Source organism: Triticum aestivum, chromosome 5B, assembly GCF_018294505.1.
Source record: "Triticum aestivum cultivar Chinese Spring chromosome 5B, IWGSC CS RefSeq v2.1, whole genome shotgun sequence".
Classification (NCBI taxonomy): domain Eukaryota; kingdom Viridiplantae; phylum Streptophyta; class Magnoliopsida; order Poales; family Poaceae; genus Triticum; species Triticum aestivum.
The window spans coordinates 689,619,505-689,626,418 of NC_057807.1; the positions used below are offsets into that span (position 1 = coordinate 689,619,505).

At 42.5% G+C, this 6,914-nt stretch overlaps 1 non-coding gene across 1 annotated transcript; it reads left to right on the forward strand.

Moving 5' to 3' along the window:
• Nucleotides 1-1,340: 1,340 nt before the first annotated feature.
• On the forward strand, nucleotides 1,341-1,412 carry TRNAH-GUG (transfer RNA histidin (anticodon GUG)). Its single transcript has one exon. It is a non-coding gene; the product is annotated as a tRNA-His (tRNA).
• Nucleotides 1,413-6,914: the final 5,502 nt, after the last annotated feature.

A 6,914-nucleotide genomic window follows, 5' to 3' on the forward strand; every position in this document is an offset into this window, starting at 1 on the left:
ATCGCCTTCTGGACATCATCATTCCACCACCCCTTCACGATAAAACAAAATGGAATGACGATGGTGATGGCCAAAGTGCTTGCGGCGTGATGCACTCTCTCACACAGAGCCGTCTGAATTTGTGGAGGCGCATGCGCAACCAAGGCTTATGTTTGGGTTGGGAAGACGAGAGGAGTGGAGCCCTAGAGTGAGACATCTGCTGGGGACATGTGGCCCCTCGCCAGGCCTCTTTCCCACCACCTGAGCGGTCATGCTCTATCACCTCAGTAACTTTTTATGTGATTTGCCAATACCCAGTTGTAAATGAACATAAAATTTTGAAAGAAAGCTGGTTAATTAGAAGGGAAGAAAATTGAATTGTTAGAAGATTGTCATTGTGGGTGCACAATGAACTCTTTTCAAAACGGGACATTGCCACGAATGTGACGAACGATATTCGCAACACAACAACATTTAATCATCCTTGGCTAGTGTTGTGAATCTCACAGTAGAGCCACGGATGCCGGCTGGCAACAAAGACATGAGTTGGTCCTTGTCTATGGTAATATTAAACTGAACGTCACCGTGAGGCTAGACAAGTCGTTATCTTTTCTACTCACTTGTTATTTATTCGTTGAAGAATTTCTCCTGATGTCTTTCATTCACAAAGCTCTTTGCTATGTTCACGGCCAGGGACCAATATTCCGCACTAAAGGAATGTAGTCTTGACATGATCTTGTCATCAGCCATGTAGCAATTTTTGATGTATAACCAAACCTATTGTATCAATGCTAAGTAACAAGTGCGGAGTGTGGAATAGAAATTCACTAGCTGACAAGTGAAGGGGTTATATAGGTGAATGCATGTTGTTATGGATCGAGAAGTGTGATAATAATGTGGACCATGTTGTGTGAGCAGATGCAGGCCGGGCACTACTATTGTGTAGGTTGGAGAAGTGGGTGTTAAACTGATAATAATGCACTTCTATTGTGTAGGTTGGTGATATGAAAATTGCTACCAAACTTTTTGATACCCTGTAAAAGGGCTTCAATTATTACTCCACTTCTGCCAAGAGGGTACTTGAGCAAGCTGCCTGGGTTCAACAGAGCCACCAATGATGAACATAAATCTTCAGAATTGTACACATGAAAATATCTAGGTGAGTAGGCGTGTTTTAAGGGAGTGTTCAACAGAGCCACCAATGATTAAGGATTGATTTGATATGGAAAAGCTAATAAGTCGTACAAGTTACAAAAGCTCATGGCTCCAATGATGAAACACCACTGAGAGGAGCAGAGGCCTCTGTAATGAACTAATGATCCATGTGACAGATGACTGCCATCCACGACTTCGATATTATAGTGGCTGTAGTTTAGTGGTGAGAATTCCACGTTGTGGCCGTGGAGACCCGGGCTCGAATCCCAGCAGCCACATTCAGTTTTTCTTTTCTCCGATCTCCGAAACAAATGCATCACTACTTATTTATTCTACCTCCTTTATTTGATTATCACAACACACTGCATTTTAGTGCATTTAATTTTCATGCATGTGAACGATTTATTACAGTCCAACAAGATGCATATACCCCCTGAAATAAATAAATAAATGCAGGTACATAACCATTGTTTTTACGGTGCCTCCACCTATATATTTCGTGTGGTGACATGTCACATGTTATGTCATTTTTGCATCAGTTATCATACCTTACCATTTGATGTTGCGGAGTTTGCACCCAGGAGATCAGTTATCATATTTGATGTTGCGGAGTTTTCATGTAAAGCAAAAACGTTGGGGTTGGGACAAGCACTTAAGTGAAACAGGATATTTGAGCAGGCAGAATTTATCAGCTTACCATTTCTGCAGACAGAGCGCTCTCAGGCTTTAACGCCTGCGAGCAGAAAGCACAGGAGGTCAATCCAGCTAGATTTTCCAGCTCCGGCGAATCGACGATCACTGAGAACGGTGTAGCAGTTTTGTGGCGAATCGATGATCGCTGAGAACGGATGCCTAGATCACCTAGGATGAAGAGTGGAGACCTGAGATTGTTTTGTAGTAATACTTCATTAGCAGAGGTTTCAGGCGGACGTTAACATGGTATGCTAATCTTGGCCTGACATTTGAATCGTCATATTTGCACAAATTCACATGCTGAGATTGTATGTTATGCTATTTCAAACGCACAACGAAGTGATGTATTGCCCATTTGCCAACATGTGTCTGTTCAGCAGTTCAGTCTGTCTAGGTACAGCTGAAAGAGAGTGACGTTTTGGATCTCGGCCTCTATGGAAGCTGGTTTAAAAAAATTAAAAATTGAAATTTTTGGTTTCAAAATAATCTAAATAAAATTGTACAAGTAAACATGGATGTCAGGTGTATGTGTGTAAAATTTCAGGATGAAATAAGTTGAAATACGACATGTACAAAAAAGGCAAGTTCATGGCCTGTGAGGATGAATGGTATCATATGTTAAAAAACTTCAGATTTGTTTTTTTTTTGCGTATTTTGTCCTTAAAATTTACACATGTATGCATTATGCCTTCATATATATCTGTATTTTTTCAGATTTTTTTGAAATGCAAAAATATGAGTTTTCATGAATTTTTTTTATTTTGCTTTTGGAGGCCTCCATGAAGCTCAGGCTCCAAAAGCAATTTCGGCAGCTGAAAAGACTTCTTCCCCTAAAAAAATAAATGTGGAATATAACGAACTCACTAGAATATTTATCGACTCCCTGCTTGCAACAAGACATGCATAGGTTTCAAGCTCCTGGTAGTATTTTATGAAACCACTATTACGGTCAGGGCATTTTCATACAAACAAAGGGTAACATAGAACATCCAACAAAAGTGCAGTAAGATAGTGCACTACTAAGTTTCAACTCGGTCAATCAGATAACATCATATCAATGAGGCCACAACAATTCATTGCAAATTAATCAGGTTTTAACTCAACCTTGGGGAAATCAGTCGGCCCTATCCGCGAGTTGAACTGGCCTTGGGTGACATCCACCGTCCAAGAGTCATACAAGGCACACCGAATCGATTGGCCTAGAACAAGAGGATCTGCAGGACCGGTCAAATCATCATCAGCCACAATTAGGACAGTATTAATTTCTCTGAAGAAATTAAAATTCCCTATTTTGTTGTTTTCATTTGTTATTTGCAGAGGAACCAATTAATAGAGGGTGACCTGGGCGAGGGGAATGGCTTGTAGGCCTCTGACTAGAAATCGGAGATGAGCTAGGGGCCAGAGTTGAAGTGGAACCTCTTGAAGTCGAATGAGTGGGCGGCGCTGCATGGCTAGCTGGTCATGGTTCTTGAGCACCAACACGTCCTGGCCGTACCTCGCGAGGAGTCCCGCGCAAGAAAGCCCTCCAAGCCCACTCCCGAACACCACCACGCCCCCCACCAGCCTCTCCATCACCTTTGACTAAACGAAACGGCCAAGATCAACAACGTGCAGTGCTCACTTACTGATGACCCACAAGTATGGGGGATCTATCGTAGTCCTTTCGATAAGTAAGAGTGTCGAACCCAATGAGGAGCAGAAGGAAATGATAAGCGGTTTTCAGTAAGGTATTCTCTGCAAGTACTGAAATAAGTGGTAACACATAGTTTTGTGATAAGATAAATTGTAACGAGCAACAAGTAACAAAGTAAATAAAGTACAGCAAGGTGGCCTGGACAAACTCTTATAATAGGAAAAGCGCTCCCGAGGACACATGGAAATATCGCCAAGCTAGTTTTGATCACGCTCATATGATTCACGTTCGGTACTTTGATAATTTGATATGTGGGTGGACCGGTGCTTGAGTGTTGTTCTTAGTTGAACAAGCATCCCACTTATGATTAACATCTATTGCAAGCATCCCGCAACTACAACAAAAGTATTAAGGTAAACCTAACCATAGCATGGAACATATGGATCCAAATCAGCCCCTTACGAAGCAACGCATAAACTAGGGTTTAAGCTTTTGTCACTCTAGCAACCCATCATCTACTTATTACTTCCCAATGCCTTCCTCTAGGCCCAAATAATGGTGAAGTGTTATGTAGTCGACGTTCACATAACACCACTAGAGGCTAGACAACATACATCTTATCAAAATATCAAACGAATACCAAATTCACATGAGTACTAATAGCAAGACTTCTCCCTTGTCCTCAGGAACAAATGTAATTAATCACAAAGCATATTCATGTTCATAATCGGAGGGGCAATAATATGCATAAAGTATCTGAACATATGATCATCCACCAAATAAACCAACTAGCATCAACTACAAGGAGTAATCAACACTACTAGCAATCTACTAGCACCAATCCCGGACTTGGAGACAAGAATTGGATACAAGAGATGAACTAGGGTTTGGAGATGAGATGGTGCTGGTGAAGATGTTGATGGATATTGCCCTCTCCCGATGAGAGGAGCATTGGTGGTGACGATGGCGATGATTTCCCCCTCCCGGAGGGAAGTGTCCCCGGCAGAACAACTCTGCCGGAGCCCTAGATTGGTTCCGCCAAGGTTCCGCCTCGTGGCGGCGGAGTCTCGTCCCGAAAGGTTGCCTTCTATTTCTTTCTCATCGAAAGACTTCATATAGGAGAAGACGGGCGTCGGAGAGCCACCAGGGGGCCCACGAGGTAGGGGGCGTGCCCGGGGGGGCGCCCCCCACCCTCGTGAGCAGGGTGTGGGCCCCCTGGCCTTCATCTTTGGCGACGATATTTCTTTATTTATTTTAAGATATTCCGTGGAGTGTCAGGACTTTTGGAGTTGCGCAGAATAGGCCTCCAATATTTTCTCATTTTCCAGCCCAGAATTCCAGCTGCCGGCATTCTCCCTCTTCATGTAAACCTTGTAAAATAAGAGAGAATAGCCATAAGTATTGTGACATAACGTGAAATAACAGCCCATAATGCAATAAATATCGATATAAAAGCATGATGTAAAATGGACGTATCACTTACTTGCTTGACGCGTTCTTAGACTCTCACACGCTCTGAACGGCGGTGAAGGAAGAGTTCGTCTGAATGGTGAGGCGAATGAGATGTGCCCGAGTGGCGAGTGCCTGGCGGGGACGGCCACCGCCTGACAGTTGTCCCTGGAGCATGTGAGAGTCTAAGAGACAGCGTGCCGACGCTAGACACTGGAGCGGAGGCGGTGGCAACTACTGGTAGTTGGTCTGTTGGTGGTGGAATGGTGATGGTGGTTCTGCTGCTAGTTGGCTTGCTTCAAGCTTGGACTTATTGCCCCTCTACCGCCACAAATGAGCATTCTTTTTTATAAAAAGGAACCAAGCTATTCACAAGAAGGTAAAACATACAGAGATGGATTTTATTTTTAAAAGAAGTTTGTTAACTAGATGGCGTGTTAAAATAGGAATGAACTTAAGTTATAGTTGGCAGCAAAGTTTCAAATAGCGGGCTAAGCCTCATAGCGGCGGACCACTTCCAGAACCATCAGCGCAACGAGGAACACTGCCGGGAAGCCTAGTTAGGAGTTCATCTATGCTCCTAATCTATTGTAACATCATACATCATTGGAAGGGATTTCTGGATGGGTCGTCATTTCTTTGGCCATCATTCTCCCACGTATCATTTCTTCTGATTCCTTTCATTCACAGAGCTCTTCGTCAAGTTCTAGCCCGGTAACCACTCTTAAGCATTAAAATGAATAAATCATAGACAAATTATTGTAACTAATCGTCTATTTTTTGTGATCTATAAGCATATTCATGCTAAGGTGTATGCGTGGAAAGTAGGCTACGAAATTTGGGAGCTAACAAGTGAAGGCTTTATATAGGTGAGTGGATGTCGCTATGAGTGGAAAATCAGGTGAAGAAGTAATGTAGGCCATGTACCGTGAGTAGCAGACATGAGTAGGTAAGTACTTACGACATTTCTAACCAATCTCCAAAAAATAGTGGAGTATCCGCTGGAGTAAACCGTTAGGTTTTGGCCGGACCTAGCCGAACCCCTGTATTTGATGGAGTAATTTTTTTTCAAAACTTAGCAATTATAGTATAAATTGCAATTACATATTAGAACACATATAGAAACTAAACATAAATTTGAATTTTCAAGCAAATCATGAATATAGTTTACAAACCAAATTCAAAGTTTACAAACCGAATTATTAAAATTTAAACACGGTGAATGGTTCGGATGTAGCAAATAACATGTGATAGAACAACTAGGACTCACTAAGACGTTGTCAGTGATGCTCAACAAGATCTTGTTGGAGCTGAGCATGAACATGACAGTTCTATCTTGCGATGCTCCTCAAGGAATGCCAAGATCATGTTCTTATCATACTCTGGCTCAACCGGAGACCCGTTGGTGATGTACCTAAAGTTTTCAAGCATATCCCTCTCGTCTTCAATGATCATGTTATGCGATATGATGCATCAATTCGTGATCCGCCATAGAACCTTGGAGCTCCAGTACTCAGCAGGGCCACGAGTAATTGGAAAGCACTCCTGAAGCACAGCGAAGGCTCTCTCAACATCTTTCCTAGCATCTTATTGACATTGGTTAAGTGAATGTTTTTTGTTACCTTTTGGACGCGGTATCATTTTGACCAAGGTTGCACATGGTGGATAGATGCCATCCGCAAGGTAGTAACCCATTGAGTAATTGTGCATGTTGACCAAGTAGCTGCAAGAAGAATTTCACCATTAATAAGCCTAAAAAACATTGGTGATATCGACAACACATTTAAGTCATTGTGAGAGCCAGGAACACCAAAGAATGAATTCGATGCAATTTCCTCAAGAATGATCGTTGGATCACTTTAGTGGCCTTTATACTGAACCTTCCACCGTACAGGACAATTCTTCCATGTCTAGTGCATACTGTCAAGTGATTCGACATCCCTGGCCATGCTCTTGCTTCACTCTCGGTCATGAGCATCTGGGTGTCTTTCTCGGTTGGTGCTCT